The 19,660-nt window shown below is 37.8% G+C and overlaps 1 long non-coding RNA gene across 1 annotated transcript; it reads left to right on the top strand.

The window, feature by feature from the left end:
* Positions 1–17,042: 17,042 nt before the first annotated feature.
* LOC142239912 (uncharacterized) lies at positions 17,043–17,678 on the top strand. Its single transcript, XR_012723137.1, has 3 exons — positions 17,043–17,109; positions 17,174–17,279; positions 17,345–17,678. It is a non-coding gene; the product is annotated as an uncharacterized LOC142239912 (long non-coding RNA).
* Positions 17,679–19,660: the final 1,982 nt, after the last annotated feature.

The raw sequence follows: 19,660 nt of genomic DNA, 5'->3' as shown, positions 1-19,660 counted from the left end.
TTGCAGGTAGCTAGGGGCATACCAACAAATTCTAGTTCCCCTGGAATATGTAAGGTAGTCCCTAGCCTCGCCAACTCATCCGCTTCGCAGTTCCCCGGTATGTTCCTATGGCCAGGCACCCATATTAGGTGAATATTCTGCTGCTCAACCATCTCATTGAGAGATTTGCGGCAGTCGATGGCCGTTTTCGAGTTAAGGAACACAGAGCCCAAGGATTTTATTGCAGGTTGACTGTCTGAGTATATATTAATGCCAACTTTTTTTGGAACATTAGTTCTCAGCCAATTCGCCACCTTTCTTACTGCTAATATTTCAGCCTGAATACACTACAGTGATTAGGTAATCTTTTCGCTATTCGAAGTTCCAAATCTTTAGAATATTCTCCGAAACCTACTTGTCCATCCAATTTGGAGCCATCAGTGTAGAAATCTATATATCGTTTATTCCCCGAGCCCTGTGTGCACCACGCCTCACTGGGAATTAGAGTTTCAAACTGTTTGTGGAAAAGTGGTCTCGCTAAGGTATAATCCAATACATTAGGCACATCTGGCATTATTTTGAGGACCGAACTGTGACCGTAACTTTTTTCCGACCACAGCGATAGCTCGCGCAACCGCACAGCCGTTTTTGCAGCTGACTATTTGGCACACTCACTAAAGGGAATTTAAATACCCCCTAAGGAAATGGGCCTCACCGTAGGAGTTTTGCGATCCTTGCAGTACATGACTAGTTCCGTTTTGCAGGATTTACCCCAAGACCATTATCTTTCGCCCATTTCTCAATCATCCGGAGGGCTCTCTGTATAATATCTCTAACTGTTGATGGGAATTTTCCCCTGACTGCTAACGCCACATCATCTGCATATGCCACCACTTGTATCCCTTCTTTTTCTAGGGAAACCAGAGGGTTGTTTATAGCAACATTCCAAAAAAGAGATGATAGAACACCTCCTTGTGGAGTGTCTTTGTTCACATACCTTTGTATGTTTGCTTGTCGTAGTATGGCTGAAATGCGTCTCTTCCTTAGAAGTTCGTCTAACAGCCTAAGTATACCTGGATCAACATTCAGAGTTGTCAGTCCATTTAATATCGAGCTCGGATGGACGTTATTGAACGCCCCTTTGATGTCTAGAAACGCCACGATTGTGTATTCTTTGACAGATAGTGAACTTTCAATAAAGCTGACTAGTTCATGTAATGCGGTCTCAGTAGACCTGCCCTTCGTGTATGCATGCTGTCGTTTCGAGAGCAAACTTGAATCGACGCTAGTTCTAAGACAAATATTTATCATCCTCTCCAGAGTCTTAAGTAGGAATGATGATAAGCTGATTGGTCGGAAATCCTTCGCATTCGAGTGAGAGGCTTTCCCGCTTTAGGTATGAAAACGACTTTTAATTCCCTCCACTTTCCTGGAATATATGCTAAGTTGATACATCCTATATATATCGCCGACAACCAGGAGATAATTCTGTCAGCCACCGCTTTTAAGTAATTCCATCAGGTCCGAGGAATTTGAGTGATCCAAAGCTATTTAACGCCCATTTTATTCTAGATTCCGATACAATTTCTTCGAAACGACCGCCGAGCCACTGTGGTACCGCCAGTACATGGTTCAACCGTCTGATTTCCGGGAAAATGTGTGTCCAATAGTACCTCCAGCGTCTCCTCACTGGACGTTGTCCAATTGCCCTCCGATTTTTTAATAAAACCTGGAGCGGAGTTAGTGGATGCTAGTACCTTCCGTAGTCCGGAAGCCTCTGACGTATTCTCAATACTGCTACAGTAATCATCCCAAGAGTTTTGTTGAGACCTTCTCAGTTCTCGTTTATATGCTCTCAGATTCATCTTGTAAGTGTCCCAATCCTCCGGAGCTCTTGTGGACTTTGTTTTGTTAAAGAGCTTCCTGCAGGATTTCCTCATATTACTTAACTCCGTAGTCCACCATGGCGGCCGATTTTTTCCCCTTGGCTTTCCTCTAGGGCAAGCAGCTTTCAGTGACATGTTGAAGGCCTTAGTAATCCTCTCCACTGCGTGTTCGATAACTTGCACAGTGCTCATATTTGTCTCTTGTATTTCCGCTATCATCATATTGAAAGATTCCATATACCTATTCCAATCAGCTTTCCTAATGTTTGGAAGATACCCAATATTTGCATTTGGCTAATTCTAAACTGGCAACGACAGTGTCAGTGTTGCACATTGAAGGCAGCAGAAACAAGTTGAGCTCGTTTTTAGCAATTATACAGGCTCCATTTACATCATTACCAGTATACTGCAATAGTTTGAACCCCGGAGTACTTAATTCACATATTTTGTTTCTATAAACATATGGTTATTGAATAAGAACTATATCTATGTCCCCTTTCATCAGGAGAACTTTTAAGACAGCACATGCAGCATTACACTGGTGAAGATTTATCTGGAGGATCCGTAGGACCATCGAGATTTTCAGCAACCATCACATCAGCCGTTTCTATCGAGTCAGCAAGAATGTTCTCTTCAGAGATCTCGCTAACTCTTACAATAACCATAGCTTACACTTTGGTGAGTTTTGAGGCAGTAGAAACCTCCTCTCGCATACGATGTCTATCCATGTCTGCATCTTTGGTATCTCCGTCGATTTCGCAAGAGGATCCGCTTATTTCTGATTCAGACAGAGGCGTGTCCATTTCCGAATCCTTCGAAGTATATATATTTTTGATCAGGAAGAAATTGTAAGACCGTCTCTCTGTGGTAATCACGCTACAGCCTTCAATTATATCGCTATCGTTCTGAAAATTTCCACTGATTCGTCTTTTGTCTGCACGCAGGCTAAGTTCGAAGATGGGATATATCGGTCCAGGTTTTTATATAGCTCCCATACAAACCGATCCCCCGATTTGGGGTCTTGGGCTTTAGAAACCGAAGTTTTTACCCAATTTGCATGAAATTGGAAATCTGGAGGATGGGTTCTAGATTCTGTAGGTTTTGCAATTATGATTTATCGGTGGTTAGATACGTATTAAAAGTATGGGGAAATTTGAGTAATGTTTGCACTTAGCAGTGGCGATTTTAAATTGAATGTGTGTGTTTTGGCCATATTTGCCTAAAACGGAAAAACAAATAGTATATGGGGGCTTTGTCTCAACCTTAACCGATTTTGACCAACTTTGGTGAAACTTTGGTCTCCATGGTCATATGAATCAAAATCGGGCGAAAGATATATATGGGAGCTATATATAAATCTGGAGTGGAGCGGTTTTTCTTTTGGAAATCGCTCCGCTACGGGTTTTAAAAATATGAAGGCATATAAAAACGATCAGCTAAAGGATTCAGAAATGGACAAGCCTCTGTCTGAATCAGAAGTAAGCGGATCCTCTTGCGAAGTTGAGGGAGATACCAAAGTTGAAGACATTGATAGATACCGTATGCGTGAGGAGGTTTCTGCTGCCCCAGAACTCACCAAAGTTAAACCTATGGTTATTGCGAGAGTCACCGAGATCTCTGAAGAGGACATTCTTAATGACTCGATTGAAGCGGCTGATGTGACGGTTGTTGAAAATCTCGATGGTCCTACGGATCCTCCAGATAAATCTTCATCATTGTAAGGCTGCATGTGCTGCCTTAAAAGTTCTCCTGATGAAAGGGGACATAGATATAGTTCTTATTCAAGAACCATATGTTTATAGAAACAAAATATGTGAATTAAGTACTCCGGGGTTCAAACTATTGCAGTATACTGGTCATGATGTAAATCGAGCATGTATAATTGCTAAAAACGAGCTCAACTTGTTTCTGCTTCCTTCAATGTGCAATTCAGACACTGTCGTTGCCAGTTTAGAAATAGCCAAATGCAAATATTGGGTATCTTCGGTCTACATGGGACATGACAGGGAGATGCCTCCATATGCCGTTAAGACCTTAGTGGAGGAGTCACTGAAAACAAAGACGAAACTCATTATGGGATGCGATGTGAATGCACATCATAGTATATGGGGAAGTAGTGATACTAATGCAAGGGGAGACCCGCTAATAGAGTTTATTTTGCGTACTAATCTGGTAGTTTGCAACAAGGGACATGCCCCAACCTTTGTTACTGAAAACAGGCAAGAGGTTTTGGACATCACCTTGGCTTCGCAAGAACTGAATGAAATGATATCTGAGTGGCAGGTTTTAAGTGAACACACCTTCTCAGATCATCGCTACATCAGTTTCAAATTTGATGTTCATATCACCAAGACCATATTTCCGCCAAATGTTAGGAAAGCTGACTGGAATAGGTATAGGGAATCGTTCAATAGGATGATACCGGAAATAACAGAGACAAATATGAGAAATGTGCAAGATATCGAACACGCAGTGGAGCGGATTACTAAGGCCTTCAACATCTCACTGAAAGCTGCATGCCCTAGAGGAAAGCCAAGGAGGAAACATCGACCACCATGGTGGTCTACGGAATTAAGTAATATGAGGAAATCCTGCAGGAAGCTCTTTAACAAGGCAAAGTCCACCAGAGCCCCTGAGGATTGGGACGCTTACAAGAAGAATCTGAGAGGATACAAGCGAGAACTGAGAAAGGCTCAGCATAACTCTTGGAATGATTACTGCAGCAGTATTGAGAATACGTCCGAGGCTTCCAGACTACGGAAGGTTCTAGCATCCACCAACTCCGCTCCAGGTTTCATTAAAACATCGGAGGGCAATTGGACAACGTCCAGTGAGGAGACGCTGGAGATACTATTGGACACACATTTTCCTGGAAATCAGACGGTTGAACCATGTACTGGCGGTGCCACAGTTGCTCAGCGGTCGTTTCCTGTTGAGGAAATTGTATCGGAAACTAGAATAAGATGGGCGCTAAATAGCTATGGACCATTCAAATCCCCCGGACTTATCATATATCCCAGGAAAGTGGAGGGAAACAAAAGTCGTTTTCATACCTAAAGCGGGAAAAAGCCTCTCACTCGAGGGCGAAGGATTTCCGACCAATCAGCTTATCCTCATTCCTACTTAAGACTCTGGAGAGGATGATAGATATTTATCTTAGAACTAGCATCGATTCAAGTTTGTTCTCGAAACGACAGCATGCATACTCGAAGGGCAGGTCTACTGAGACCGCACTACATGAACTAGTCAGCTTTATTGAAAGATCACTATCTGTCAAAGAATACACAATCGTGGGGTTTCTAGACATCGAAGGGGCGTTCAATAATGTCCATCCGAGCTCGATATTAAATGGACTGACAACTCTGAATGTTGATCCATGTATACTCAGGCTGTTAGACGAACTGCTAATGAAGAGACGTATTTCAGCCACACTAGGACAAGCAAACATACAAAGGTATGTGAACAGAGGAACTCCCCAAGGGGGAGTTCTATCACCTCTTCTTTGGAATATTGCTATAAATAGCCTTCTGGTTACTCTAGAAAAAGAAAGGATAAAAGTGGTGGCATACGCAGATGATGTGGCTCTGGCAGTCAGGGGAAAATTCCCATCCACAATCAGAGATATTATTCAGAGGGCCCTCCGGATGACTGAGAAATGGGCGAAAGACAATGGTCTTGGGCTAAATCCTGCAAAGACAGAATTAGTCATGTACTGCAAAGATCGCAAAACTCCCACGGTTAGGCCTATTTCCTTAGGGGGTATTGAAATTCCCTTTGGTGATTGTGCAAAATACCTTGGCGTTATTTTGGACAGGAAGCTGAACTTTAAGCTTAATATTGAAGAAAGGGCGAGAAAGGCAACTGTAGCCTTGTACTCGTGCAAAAAGGCAATGGGTAAAAAGTGGGGACTAAAACCAAAAATTGTGCATTGGCTATACACGGCAGTGGTTAGACCTATAATGCTATATGGTGTTGTAGTCTGGTGGCCGGCACTTAAGAAACCGACTTGTTTAGATAAAGTTCAGCGTATGGCGTGTTTGTGTATTTCAGGCGCATTCAGCAAGACAGGAACAAATTCCCTTAATGTCATGCTGCATCTATTGCCTTTAGACATTTTGGCCAAACAGTCAGCTGCAACAACGGCTGTGCGGTTGCGCGAACTATCGCTGTGGTCGGAAAAAGGTTACGGTCACAGTTCTGTCCTCAAAATAATGCCAGATGTGCCTAACGTAGTGGATTTCACTTTGGCGAGTCCACTTTTCGACAAAAAGTTTGAGACTCTAATCCCCAACAGTGAGGCGTGGTGCACACATACCCCGGGGAATAAAGAATATATAGATTTCTACACTGATGGCTCCAAATTGGATGGACAAGTGGGGTTCGGAGTATATTCTAATGATCTGGAACTTCGAATAGCGAAAAGATTACCTAATCACTGTAGTGTTTTTCAGGCTGAAATATTAGCAATAAGAGAGGTGGCGAATTGGCTGAGAAGTAATGTTCCAAAAAATGTGGACATTAATATATACTCAGACAGTCAACCTGCAATAAAATCCTTGGACTCTGTGTTCCTCAACTCGAAAACGGCCATCGACTGTCGCAAATCTCTCAATGAGATGGCTGAGCAGTACAATATTCACCTAATATGGGTGCCTGGCCATAGGAACATACCGGGGAACTGCGAAGCGGATGAGTTGGCAAGGCTAGGGACTACCTTACATGTTCCAGGGGAACTGGAATTTGTTGGTATGCCCCTAGCTACCTGCAAGCTCATGCTGCGTGAGAAGGCTGTTAGGATGGCAAATGTTCGATGGGAGAATTGCAAGGGTTGTAACGACACCAAGCAAATATGGCCCCATTTCAACTTAAACCGCACACTAGATATTAGAGGTCTGCATCGAATAACTTTTCACTACATGTACGCAATTCGCTGTCGAATATAGTACATACACTGTCTTTCTCTCAGAGCGCAAGTAGTGAAGAGAACGCTTCTCCCAAACAATATTGTGCTCAAAATTTTATTTATTTATTTATATATTTACAATCATAATGAATTATGAAAATAAACAGGTAATATAGGTGCTAACAACATAGGTTTTCGACCTGAATGCTCAAAATTTTGTTTCTGCCCAATTGTATATTCCCCCACATCTTTCTCACTTCCACGAGATTTTTTAGTTCTTAACACCTTTTTCTGTAATACAAACATTGTAGAAGAAATTATTCAATTGTACGATTTTTTTTATTTTAATTTTACCTTTTGCCGGACGGGGATTCGAACAGCGGACCACACAGTTTGTAAGGATCAAAGAAGTAGCTGATCAATTGCCCAAGGAAAAATAAAATGTTAATTTTGTAATAACAAGCAACAACCACCAACTTAATTCAATATCGCTCCCTGTTAAATAACGCTCCAAGCTACTAAACACATATATGTTTATAGGCTATTTCTAAATTAATATATGTTTGCATCCAAGCATATTATATTTACAAACATTTTATGTCCCAAACATAATATGTTCTAACATATTAACATATATGTCCCAAACATGTTATGCTAGTTTATGAACATTATATGCTTGCACTCAAAAATGTTGTGTTTAAAAATTTGTGTTCCAAACATATAATGTTTATAGCCAAACATATGAAAAACAACCTTTTTCATCCGTGTAGATATGTATGTATGTCACATATTTCATATATTTATGTATGTCACACACTTACCTACTTACCTTAATGTTTTCCGTTCTTTATATCAATCCGAAAACATATATTATGGAGAGTAACTGTTTTCTTGTATTTCTGAAACTTCACGTGGTACATGGAGTACTCTATGAAGTTTTGTTCTCGCAACATACTCGACGTGATCAATCTGAGTACACTTCAATAAGAGAGAAAGAGGAATATGTGTTTGTTGGTAGTGAAGACATCAGAGTAGCAACAAGAAGTTACTCGTGGCTTTTGATGTTCATTAAAATGTGTACCAATTGTTTTGCGACTCTCTCAAATAGATGTACTCATGTAGCAAGTACACGTGTACTCTGCATTTACAAATGCAATTGTGCAGACCTCTACTAGATATGCTAATGTTCTCGAGACGTCAGATATCACTCCTGATATCTGCTATAACGGGTCGCTGCCTGATAGGCGATTTTGCAAAAACTATTGGCGCGAAGTATAATGACTATTGTATGAGCTGTCATGATGCGGAGGAAAAAGAATCAATTAAACACCTCTTGTGTGAGTGTCCTGCATTTTGTGTAAAGCGCAAGCAACTTTTATGAGCATATAGCTTCAGATTACTGGCGGATCTGGGAAACGTTAACTTAAGCAGTCTGCTAATGTTTTTGGAACAATCTGGTTGGTTCAACAAAGAAAAATAATCAAGAAGGTTCAGCCGTTAAAACTAGAAGTGCCCATATGTAATAGGTAATTTTAGTTAATGTGGTATCACAATGGACTGAATAGTCTGAGCCTGAATTTTAATCGGGCTGCCACTTTAACCTAACCTAACCTACGGATCCTCCAGATAAATCTTCATCGTTGTAAGGCTGCATGTGCTGCCTTAAAAGTTCTCCTGATGAAAGGGGACATAGACATAGTTCTTATTCAAGAACCATATGTTTATAGAAACAAAATATGTGAATTAAGTACTCCGGGGTTCAAACTATTGCAGTATACTGGTAATGATGTAAATCGAGCCTGTATAATTGCTAAAAGCGAGCTTAACTTGTTTATGCTTCCTTCAATGTGCAATGCAGACACTGCATGACTGCATGACAGGGAGATGCCTCCATGTGCCGTTAAGACCTTAGTTGAGGAGTCATGAAAACAAAGACGAAACTCATTATGGGATGCGATGCGAATGAGCATCATAGTATATGGGGAAGTAGTGATGCTAATGTAAGGGGAGAGTCGCTAATAGAGTTTATTTTGCGTACTAATCTGGTAGTTTGCAACAAGGGAGATGACCCAACCTTTGTCACTAAAAACAGGCAAGAGGCAGTGCTGCCGCTACTACTTCAATCGAAGTATTTCGCTTCATTTTCACAAAATTTACTTCGTCACTCCTTCTTCCAAAAATCTGCTTCACTTTTTGTTCTGCTTCAAATTTTTAAATTTTTCCCCATATTACCTAATTTTTTTCCTATTCCTTTAATTACGATGAACATAGCGGTTTTTATCATTAAATTATTAACCGATGTGGACCAATTTTTGCATAGTTGTTAGAGACCATATACTTACACCATGTACCAAATTTCAGCCGGATCGGATGACATTTGGTTCTCTTAGAGGCTCCGCAAGCCAAATCGGGGGATCAGTTTATATGGGGGCTATATATAATTATGGACCGATGTGGACCAATAAATTATTAACCGATGTGGACCAATTTTTGCATAGTTGTTAGAGATCATATACTGAAACCATGTACCAAATTTCAGCTGGATCGGATGAAATTTGCTTCTCTTAGAGTCCCCGCAAGCTAAATTTGTGGGTCCGTTTATATGGGGGCAATACGTAAAAGTGGACCGGTATGGCCCATTTGCAATACCATCCGACCTACATCAATAACAACTACTTGTGTCAAGTTTCAAGTCGATAGCTTCTTTCGTTCGGACGGACATGCTCAGATCGACTCAGAATTTCACCACGACCCAGAATATATATACTTTATGGGGTCTTAGAGCAATATTTCGATATGTTACAAAGGGAATGACAAAGTTAATATACCCCCATCCTATGGTGGAGGGTATAATAATTACTATTGTTTTGTTTTCAAAAATGTATGCTACTTCAATTTTATTCAATCTACTCCACTTTTTTCCAAAATCTACTTCACTCAGTTTTTCACTAGCGGCAGCACTGGCAAGAGGTTTTGGACATCACCTTGGCATAAGCGTAGGAAGGCCTCTGGGGAGGGGGCTTAGACCCCCCCAGAATAAATTTAGCCCCCCCAGAATTTGAAACTCTATTTATGATTTTCCATTTTTCAATAAATGTCAATAGTTTTTTTTTAATTTTTATAACAATTAAACAAGTATAAACAATCGCACAAAGTTCCGCTAAAGACTTTCATGAACAATCGAATTACTTGGGTTGTGGTAGCAGTTGCCGATGGCAATGTTTGAAGTCAGATATTTATGAAATAAAGCTGTGGTTGACCTTTTGATTGATTTAGTTTAGTCAATTTAATTAAGAAAATAGTAATTGATATTAAAACTATTCTTTCATAAATTAATATCTTAATAATGCTGCGAAAAAGCGTCGCCAAAAAAGTAGTGAACATGTTCTTTTTGGGTCTAGAAGTGGTGCAAAATTGGCGGAGAAGAAATGAATGTAATATGAGGTTGTCATAGGACAAATGTCCACCGTTTCAACAGCCGTTGCAATGAATTTGCATCACCTCTTAAGGTGAGATCCGAATTCAGTGTTTTGAATGTGAATTAAAAAATTTTGTGATATTTTCCCAAATAAATAATTTTTTTATTGTTTTTATGATTTTTAATGCATTCTGACGCTTGTTTGAAACGTTTTTCCTCGAATAATTTCCAAAATTATAGATTTTTGAATAATTTGTACCAATTTATTTATTTTTACTCTTTTTTAAACTATTTGAAAAAAAAAGAAAACAAAAAATTACACATTAAAATATGAAAAGATTAAGTAAAAAAACTTCCTGTGTAGTTAAACTAATTGAGGACATTTTTGGAGATGCTTTTAAAGTTGTGCCTTTAGAACTCACAATTTTTTGCTGGGAAAAGTGTGGAACTACTTTTAGTTGCTTTATTATAAATTAATTGTCGAGTTATTTTGATGTCTAATTTTTTATTCAATTTTATGAATTACGGAATTAAGTAATATGAGGAAATCCTGCAGGAAGCTCTTTAACAAGGCAAAGTCCACCAGAGCCCCTGAGGATTGGGACGCTTACAAGAAGAATCTGAGAGGATACAAGCGAGAACTGAGAAAGGCTCAGCATAACTCTTGGAATGATTACTGCAGCAGCATTGAGAATACGTCCGAGGCTTCCAGACTACGGAAGGTGCTAGCATTCACGAACTCCGCTCCAGGTTTCATTAAAACATCGGAGGGCAATTGGACAACGTCCAGTGAGGAGACGCTGGAGGTACTATTGGACACACATTTTCCTGGAAATCAGACGGTTGAACCAGGTCCTGGCGGTGCCGCAGTGGCTCAGCGGTCGTTTCCTGTTGAGGAAATTGTATCGGAATCTAGAATAAGATGGGCGTTAAATAGCTTTGGGCCATTCAAATCCCCCGGACCTGATGGAATTACTCCGGCGGAGTTACAAGCAGTGACTGACAAAATTATCCCCTGGTTGTCGGCGATATATAAAGGTTGTATCAACTTATCATATATCCCAGGAAAGTGGAGGCAAACAAAAGTCGTTTTCATACCAAAAGCCTAGTACTAAGATCACATTTTCGCATGAAAAACTGTTATACTCCATACAAAAAACGTTTGCGCCGAATAAATGCGAAATCTTTGCTTTGAACATTTTCAAACACATATTTATACAAATAATATTTCGCATAAATAAGTTAACATCCCTGGGTTTGAGACCCTATTCACGGAGATAGATGAAGATATTCGTTTTTCGCAGAAACGAACTTAGTACTAAGCATAAATCGGGAAAAGCCTCTCACTCGAGGGCGAAGGATTTCCGACCAATCAGCTTATCCTCATTCCTACTTAAGACTCTGGAGAGGATGATAGATATTTATCTTAGAACCAGCATCGATTCAAGTTTGTTCTCGAAGGGCAGGTCTACTGAGACCGCATTGCATGAACTAGTCAGCTTTATTGAAAGCTCACTATCTGTCAAAGAATACACAATCGTGGGGTTTCTAGACGTCGAAGGGGCGTTCAATAATGTCCATCCGAGCTCGATATTAAATGGACTGACAACTCTGAATGTTGATCCACGTATACTTAGGCTGTTAGACGAACTGCTAATGAAGAGACGTATTTCAGCCACACTAGGACATGCAAACATACAAAGGTATGTGAACACAGGCACTCCCCACGGAGGAGTTCTATCACCTCTTCTTTGGAATGTTGCTATAAATAACCTTCTGGTTACCCTAGAAAAAGAAAGGATAAAAGTGGTGGCATACGCAGATGATGTGGCTCTAGCAGTCAGGGGAAAATTCCCATCCACAATCAGAGATATTATTCAGAGGACCCTCCGGATGACTGAGAAATAGGCGAAACACAATGGTCTTGGAGTAAATCCTGCAAAGACAGAACTAGTCATGTACTGCAAAGATCGCAAAACTCCCACGGTTAGGCCCATTTCCTTAGGGGGTATTGAAATTCCCTTTGATGATACCTTGGCGTTATTTTGGACAGGAAGCTGAACTTTAAGCTTAATATTGAAGAAAGGGAGAGAAAAGCAACGGTAGCTTTGTACTCGTGCAAAAAGGCAATAGGAAAAAAGTGGGGACTAAAACCAAAAATTGTGAATTGGCTATACACGGCAGTGGTTAGATCTATAATGCTATATGGTGTTGTAGTCTGGTGGCCGGCACTTCACCAGCCAACAAGTTTAGACAAAGTTCAGCGTATGGCGTGTTTGTGTATCTCAGGCGCATTCAGCAAGACAGGAACAAATTCCCTTAATGTCATGCTGCATCTATTGCCTTTAGACATTGTGGCCAAACAGTCAGCTGCAAAAACGGATGTGCGGTTGCGCGAGCTATCGCTGTGGTCGGAAAAAAGTTACGGTCACAGTTTGGTCCTCAAAATAATGCCAGAGGTGCCTACCGTAGTGGATTACACTTTGGCGAGTCCACTTTTCCACGTGGTGCACACAGACCCCGGGGAATAAAGAATATATAGATTTCTACACTGATGGCTCCAAATTGGATGGACAATTGGGTTTCGGAGTATATTCTAATGATCTGGAACTTCGTATAGTGAAAAGATTACCTAATCACTGTAGTGTTTTTCAGGCTGAAATATTAGCAATAAGAGAGGTGGCGAATTGGCTGAGAAGTAATGTTCCAAAAAATGTGGGCATTAATATATACTCAGACAGTCAACCTGCAATAAAATCCTTGGACTTTGTGTTCCTCAACTCGAAAACGGCCATCGACTGCCGCAAATCTCTCAACGAGATAGCTGAGCAGTACAATATTCACCTAATATGGGTGTCTGTCCATAGGAACATACCGGGGAACTGCGAAGCGGATGAGTTGGCAAGGCTAGGGACTACCTTAAATATTCCAGGGGAACTAGAATCTGTGGTATGCCCTGGCTACCTGCAAGCTCATGCTGCATGAGAAGGCTGTTATGATGGCAAATGTTCGATGGGAGAATTGCAAGGGCTGTAACGACACCAAACAAATATGGCCCCATTTAAACTTAAACCGCACACTAGATATGCTAGTGTTCTCGAGACGTCAGATATCACTCCTGATATATGCTATAACGGGTCGCTGCCTGATAGGCGATTTGGCAAAAACTATAGGCGCGAAGTATAATGACTATTGTATGAGCTGTCATGATGCGGAGAAAAAGGAATCAATTAAACACCTCTTGTGTGAGTGTCCTGCATTTTGTGCAACTTTTAGGACCATATAGCTTCCAATTACTGGCGGATCTGGAAAACGTTAATTGAAGCAGTCTGCTAATGTTTTTGGAACAATCTGGTTGGTTCAACAAAGAAAATAATCAAGAAGGTTCAGCGGTTAAAACTAGAAGTGCCCATGTGTAATAGGTACTTTTAGTTAATGTGGTATCACAATGGACTGAATAGTCTAAGTGAGCCTGAATCTTAATCGGGCTGCCACTTTAACCTAACCTAACCAATATTTGCAGCTCGTCATTTACATACATGTACGAATTTCCTTCTATATTATTTTCTATGTTGAGAACATTTACATTTACTCCATGTCCCTTTAGTTTGCTCATTATTTCTCTTTTCATATCCATGTTTGAGAACTCTATGATCACTTTGTTTTTTCCCTTAATTCTTTTCGCATTGTTTATATCTGCCTTGCTAATTCCAATAACAAACGAACTAGCAATCTTGTATGACATCAAATGGTTCTATAGTTAAATCAATTACATTGTTTATTTCAATGTTTTTGTCTATAGCTTTCTGTTCCAAACGATTTATCCTTTTTTTCCATATCACTAATTTGTCTCGACTTTTCTGTCTTTTTCCTGCAAATCTTTTTGTTTAATTTCGACGTTGGAAGACGACAATTCTGCAATTTGCCCCGGGAAAATACAATTTTTAATTTATTGCTCAAAATTTAACATTGTTCTATTCACAAATTTAAGTTTTTCATTTCATTTTTTAGCTCCGTCAATGCAACATTTGGTATGACGCAAGCCAATTTCCCATCTTCTGAAGTATAAAGGATGTAAACGATTTGATATAAAGTGGTATCAAAATTGAAAGGTAACGTGAACCAATCTATTAATACCAAACGGTAATGGTCACTTACCGCCTTTATTCTACCAGTGTAGCGATTCTGTGTATTCCAAATTATATCCTATGGGCGTAGCGGATTTCGTAAACTCAGAAATAATGGAGCTGTTAAAACACGGCATTATAAGGCCATCTAGGTCCCCGTAAAACAACTCTATTTGGGTTGTTGATAAGAAGGGCAGGGATGAGCAAGGTAACGTTAAAAACGTCTTGTTATTGATTTTAACTAACTTTCGCTTATTAATATCCCATCCCAGAGGTCATGATTCTGGCGAACCTTGGAAAAGAGAGGTATTTTACAACGCTTGACTTAATATTAGGCTTTCACCAAATTTCGTTGTCCGAGAAGACAGTGAGAAATCCGGTTTCTCTGTCGGAAATAGCAAATATGAATTTTGCCGATTACCATTTGTCTGAATGCACCAAGCACCGACCCTTGCATGTCTCCAACATGAGCTGGTTAGACACTTCCCAGCTACAAAATTTTGGTATTGTCCGAACATGGTATAAGGCATATTTGGTGAGAATGACCAAAGAGAAATAGCCGTGGCAGAGCATAACCGTGTTCGTAGAGCCGCACAAGAAAATGTAAAACAGATTCTTTCCGACTACTACTTTCCGAAAATGACAAGAATGACAAAGGAGATAGTAGCTTCATGCAGAATTTGCACCAAGGAATAGGCACCCCACTAAGCAGGAAATCGGTGCGACCCTGATATCATGTATGTGGTAGAAATGCTCCATATTGATATATTTACAACAGACAAAAAGCATTTTTTCACTTGCATCGACATTTTTTAATTAATTAAGGTATATTTAGACGATAAATCGTATACAGTCGACTCCGCTTTAGCGCAATGCGCTTTACTGAAAAACCTCGGATAACTGAAATCGATCGCATTCCCCAGTTGTTTTTTCTGTCCATTTCATTTAAATTACTCCGCTTTAGTGAAACTCCGCTTAACTGAAAAAATCGGATTACTGAAAAGTTTTTTGTGTTCAAATGAGTTTCGTCACATTAGTATGACTTCGCTTCAGTGTTGCCAACTCCCCAAGGCCAAAAAGCACCAAAAATATATTATAAATTCTAACATACCACCTTCCAACACAAATTAAATGCTCTACTAAAAAAAAAAAAAAAAAAAAAAAAAAAAAAAAAAAAAAAACTTCCGAAGATGTATTATAGAACTTTTGTGAATTGAATTTTATGAAGTTAAGGTGGGTATTAAGATCGAGTTTAGCTGCTCAAATAGTCATTTTTTCACAATTACTTTTCTTTAATAATTCATTTTAAGGAATACAAACTTTGTGAAAATTTGCTTTTGGCTATACCCCATCAAGTTATAATAAAATTTGCAGCAAATATGCATAATTTTATGCCTTTTTTACTGATATAGTTTTCACTTTTGCGGCAAAACTCAAACTTAGTACTCACCATTATGAAACGCAATTCAAGGTGTATACTAGACCTTGATCAGTTTTAATGCTTTCGTCCAATTCATTTTGATCAGTGATGTTTTCCAACTTTCAAAATATTAATATATGGATATATGCTTATTTCAGTTGTGAATTTAATACAAACGTTTTTAATGAAATCTTTACCAAATTCAAAAATTCGGCACTCATCGTTCGACTTTCCTACAGAATACCCTAAATAACAATATTAATTAAAAATTAATCAATACCAACTTCATAACAATCGAATTCTATATTTGGCAATAAATTTGAGTTTCTTCAGCTCTTGAAAGTCAAATCAAAATTTGTGTATCAATTACTTAATACTGTTCAAAATAAAAAAAGCACCAAAAGCACTAAATGAAAATGCCAGAAAGCACCAAGTTGGTGCTTTTTTTGAAAAGCCACCAAAAAGGCAATTTGGTGCTTTTTAGAAATCAAAAAGCACTAAATTTGGTGCTAAAAGCACCAAATTGGCAACACTGCTTCGCTTTACTGAAAATGCCACATTCTCGCTATTGAGAGAGAGTACATTTTCTTCTCCGTATTGAGAACGCTTTATTTCAAGTGAAGATGGCACTTTCAAAACAGTTTAAATCACTCTGTAAATAAAATCAACTGAAAGGTAAAATTGTAGATGGCACACACACGGAATCAAACACCTTGTTTTTATTATTTTATGTACATAGCATTGGTCATAAGTTCGGTTAACTGAAATTGAGTGGATTTTTTTCCAGTTATACGGAGTCCGCTTTACTGAAACTTTTTCAGTTATCCGAAGTTCGCATTACTGGAAGTTTTTTTCAGTTATCCGTAGTCCGCTTTAGCAAAAACTTCGGATAACTGAAATTAAATGGCTGCATTTTTAACGTTTCAGTAAAGCGGAGTCGACTGTAGTTGACATTGATTGTTGCCAGATTGTATTTTGATAAAGTGACGCTTCTTCGATTCACAATAGCAATTTATTGTGACTACCCAATAAAAACAACCCAATAAACACAGGATGAGCGTTTTTCAAATGCAACAACTTTTCAGTTTGAGGGTAACTATAATTATCAACATAAATTCAACTTGACTTGAAACAGCTCATATTCAATACATCTTCAAATTGTTTGCGAATTACTTCCAATTTGCCAAAATGTTGACGAAATCTTTGAAAAGGGGTTGAAGATAATATGAGAAAACTTTGACAAAACACTACCCTAAAATGCAACGAAAAAACCATGTGGTTTTCAATACTTATTTGTGCAACGAAGTTAGTGGTCAATTGCAAGAAATAAAAAATGGAAAATTTTAGACAAATAACCAAATAGTTTATAAAAATAGGTAAGTGAAAATAAAAAATGAAATAAAACTTTAAGGAAGTCACTAAATGTATATCTCTTTGCAGAAAACTAAAATTATGGATTCTACGTTCTTGAAAACATTAAAAAGCTGACCGATGAAAAAATGGTGGACAATTAACTGGAACTGCTTCAAATAGTTTATAATAATTGGTACGTCAATATGAAAAACTAAATCAACACTTTAGAGAAGTCACTAAATTTAAATCTCTTTGCAGAAAACTAACATCTTTGGATGCTACATTCTTGCAAACATTAAGAAGCTGACCAATGAAAAATGAGTGGCTTATCGACAAGAAAAAGTTTCCACAAACATTACAAGTGCAACCTATTAAAATTGTTAAAAATAACAAATTGTTGAAATCAACAACTTCTGGATGAAAATGTGCATCACATCGTCAGTTTAATTCATATGCTACTATCAATTTAAAATGGATATTTTGTGAATCCCTGTGCTGGAAATCAATTCTAACACGCGGTCCAGTACGTTCCTAATTTGAAATTGCCCACATGTTAATAAATTTTAATGCTGTTTTACGACACCAAAAGGAAGGAAATCGAATTATCAATGCAAAAGTGTTTACTAATAATGTTTAAGATATTTAAAGTTTTGTTGTTTGTTTTTTTTTTTTTTTGTTCTTATTGTTTAATAAGATTATTATTTATCAATTGGTATTGTAGTGTATTATGTAGTGTATTATATATTTTATTTTGATGAAAATGAATAAATTATACAAAATTCATAGAATTTTGGCTTTGACTTTCAATTTGAAGTGGGTATATCATTCATACAAATTTAGGTTGAAAAGTATTTGCAACGATGTTAATTTTGAATTTGACTCGCATCGAAAATTGTTTGACAAATTATTGAGTAGCGAAGCATTTCAGTTTGAGGATAACTCTTGAGATATTATTGCTAATGTGTTGAATTTCACTGTTGAGGGTAATGTCTGTTTTTTGTTGAGAACGCGATTTTCTCAACAATTTCTCAACTTGAATATTACCCTAATCCTTTGAAAAAATGTTTGAAAATTTGTTGAAATTTAGCATTTTTCAAACGTTTGTGTTTATTGGGAAACGTTTGAAAAATGCCAAATTTCAACAATTTTTCAAAGGATTAGGGTAATATTCAAGTTGAGAAATTGTTGAGAAAATCGCGTTCTCAACAAAAAACAGACATTACCCTCAACAGTGAAATTCAACACATTAGCAATAATATCTCAAGTGTTATCCTCAAATTGAAATGCATCGCTACTCAATAATTTGTCAAACAATTTTCGATGCGAGTCCAATTCAAAATTAACATCGTTGCAAATACTTTTCAACCTAAATTTGTATGAATAATATCCCCACTTCAAATTGAAAGTCAAAGCCAAAATTCTATGAATTTTGTATAATTTATTCATTTTCATCAAAATAAAATATGTAATAATACACTACACTACATAATACACTACAATACCAATTGATAAATAATAATCTTATTCAACAAATCTTATATCAATAAATAAGAAAAAAACAAACAACAAAACTTTAAATATCTTAAACATTATTAGTAAACACTTTTGCATTGATAATTCGATTTCATTCCTTTTGGTGTCATAAAACAGCATTAAGATTTATTAACAAGCGGGCAATTTGAAATTAGGAACGTACTGGACCGCGTGTTAGAATTGATTTCCAGCAGAAGGAATTCACAAAATATCCATTTTAAACTGATAATAGCATATGAATTAAACTGACGATGTGATGCCCATTTTCATCCAGAAGTTGTTGATTTCAACAATTTGTTGTTTATAACAATTTTAATTGGTTGCACTTGTAATGTTTCTGGAAACTTTTTCTTGTCGATAAGCCACTCATTTTTCATTGGTCAGCTTCTTAATGTTTGCAAGAATGTAGCATCCAAAGATTTTGGTTTTCTGCAAAGAGATTTAAATTTAGTGACTTCTCTAAAGTGTTGATTTAATTTTTCATATTGACGTACCAATTATTATAAACTATTTGAAGCAGTTCCAGTTAATTGTCCACCATTTTTTCATCGGTCAGCTTTTTAATGTTTTCAAGAACGTAGAATCCATAATTTTAGTTTTCTGCAAAGAGATATACATTTAGTGACTTCCTTAAAGTTTTATTTCATTTTTTATTTTCACTTACCTATTTTTATAAACTATTTGCTTATTTGTCTAAAATGTTCCATTTTTTATTTCTTGCAATTGACCACGAACTTCGTTGCACAAATAAGTATTGAAAACCACATGGTTTTTTCGTTGCATTTTAGGGTAGTGTTTTGTCAAAGTTTTCTCATATTATCTTCAACACCTTTTCAAAGATTTCGTCAACATTTTGGCAAATTGGAAGTAATTCGCAAACAATTTGAAGATGTATTGAAGATGAGCTATTTCAAGTCAAGTTGAATTTATGTTGAAAATTATATTTACCCTCAAACTGAAAAGTTGTTGCAATTGAAAAACGCTCATCCTGTGTTTATTGGGATTCGATAAATTATTCACAATAAAAAGAGCCGCTTTATC

The sequence above is a fragment of the Haematobia irritans genome, chromosome 1 (assembly GCF_050003625.1).
Source record: "Haematobia irritans isolate KBUSLIRL chromosome 1, ASM5000362v1, whole genome shotgun sequence".
Classification (NCBI taxonomy): domain Eukaryota; kingdom Metazoa; phylum Arthropoda; class Insecta; order Diptera; family Muscidae; genus Haematobia; species Haematobia irritans.
The sequence above is the reverse complement of the archived record's forward strand: the minus strand, read 5'-3'. Positions and strand labels throughout refer to the sequence as shown.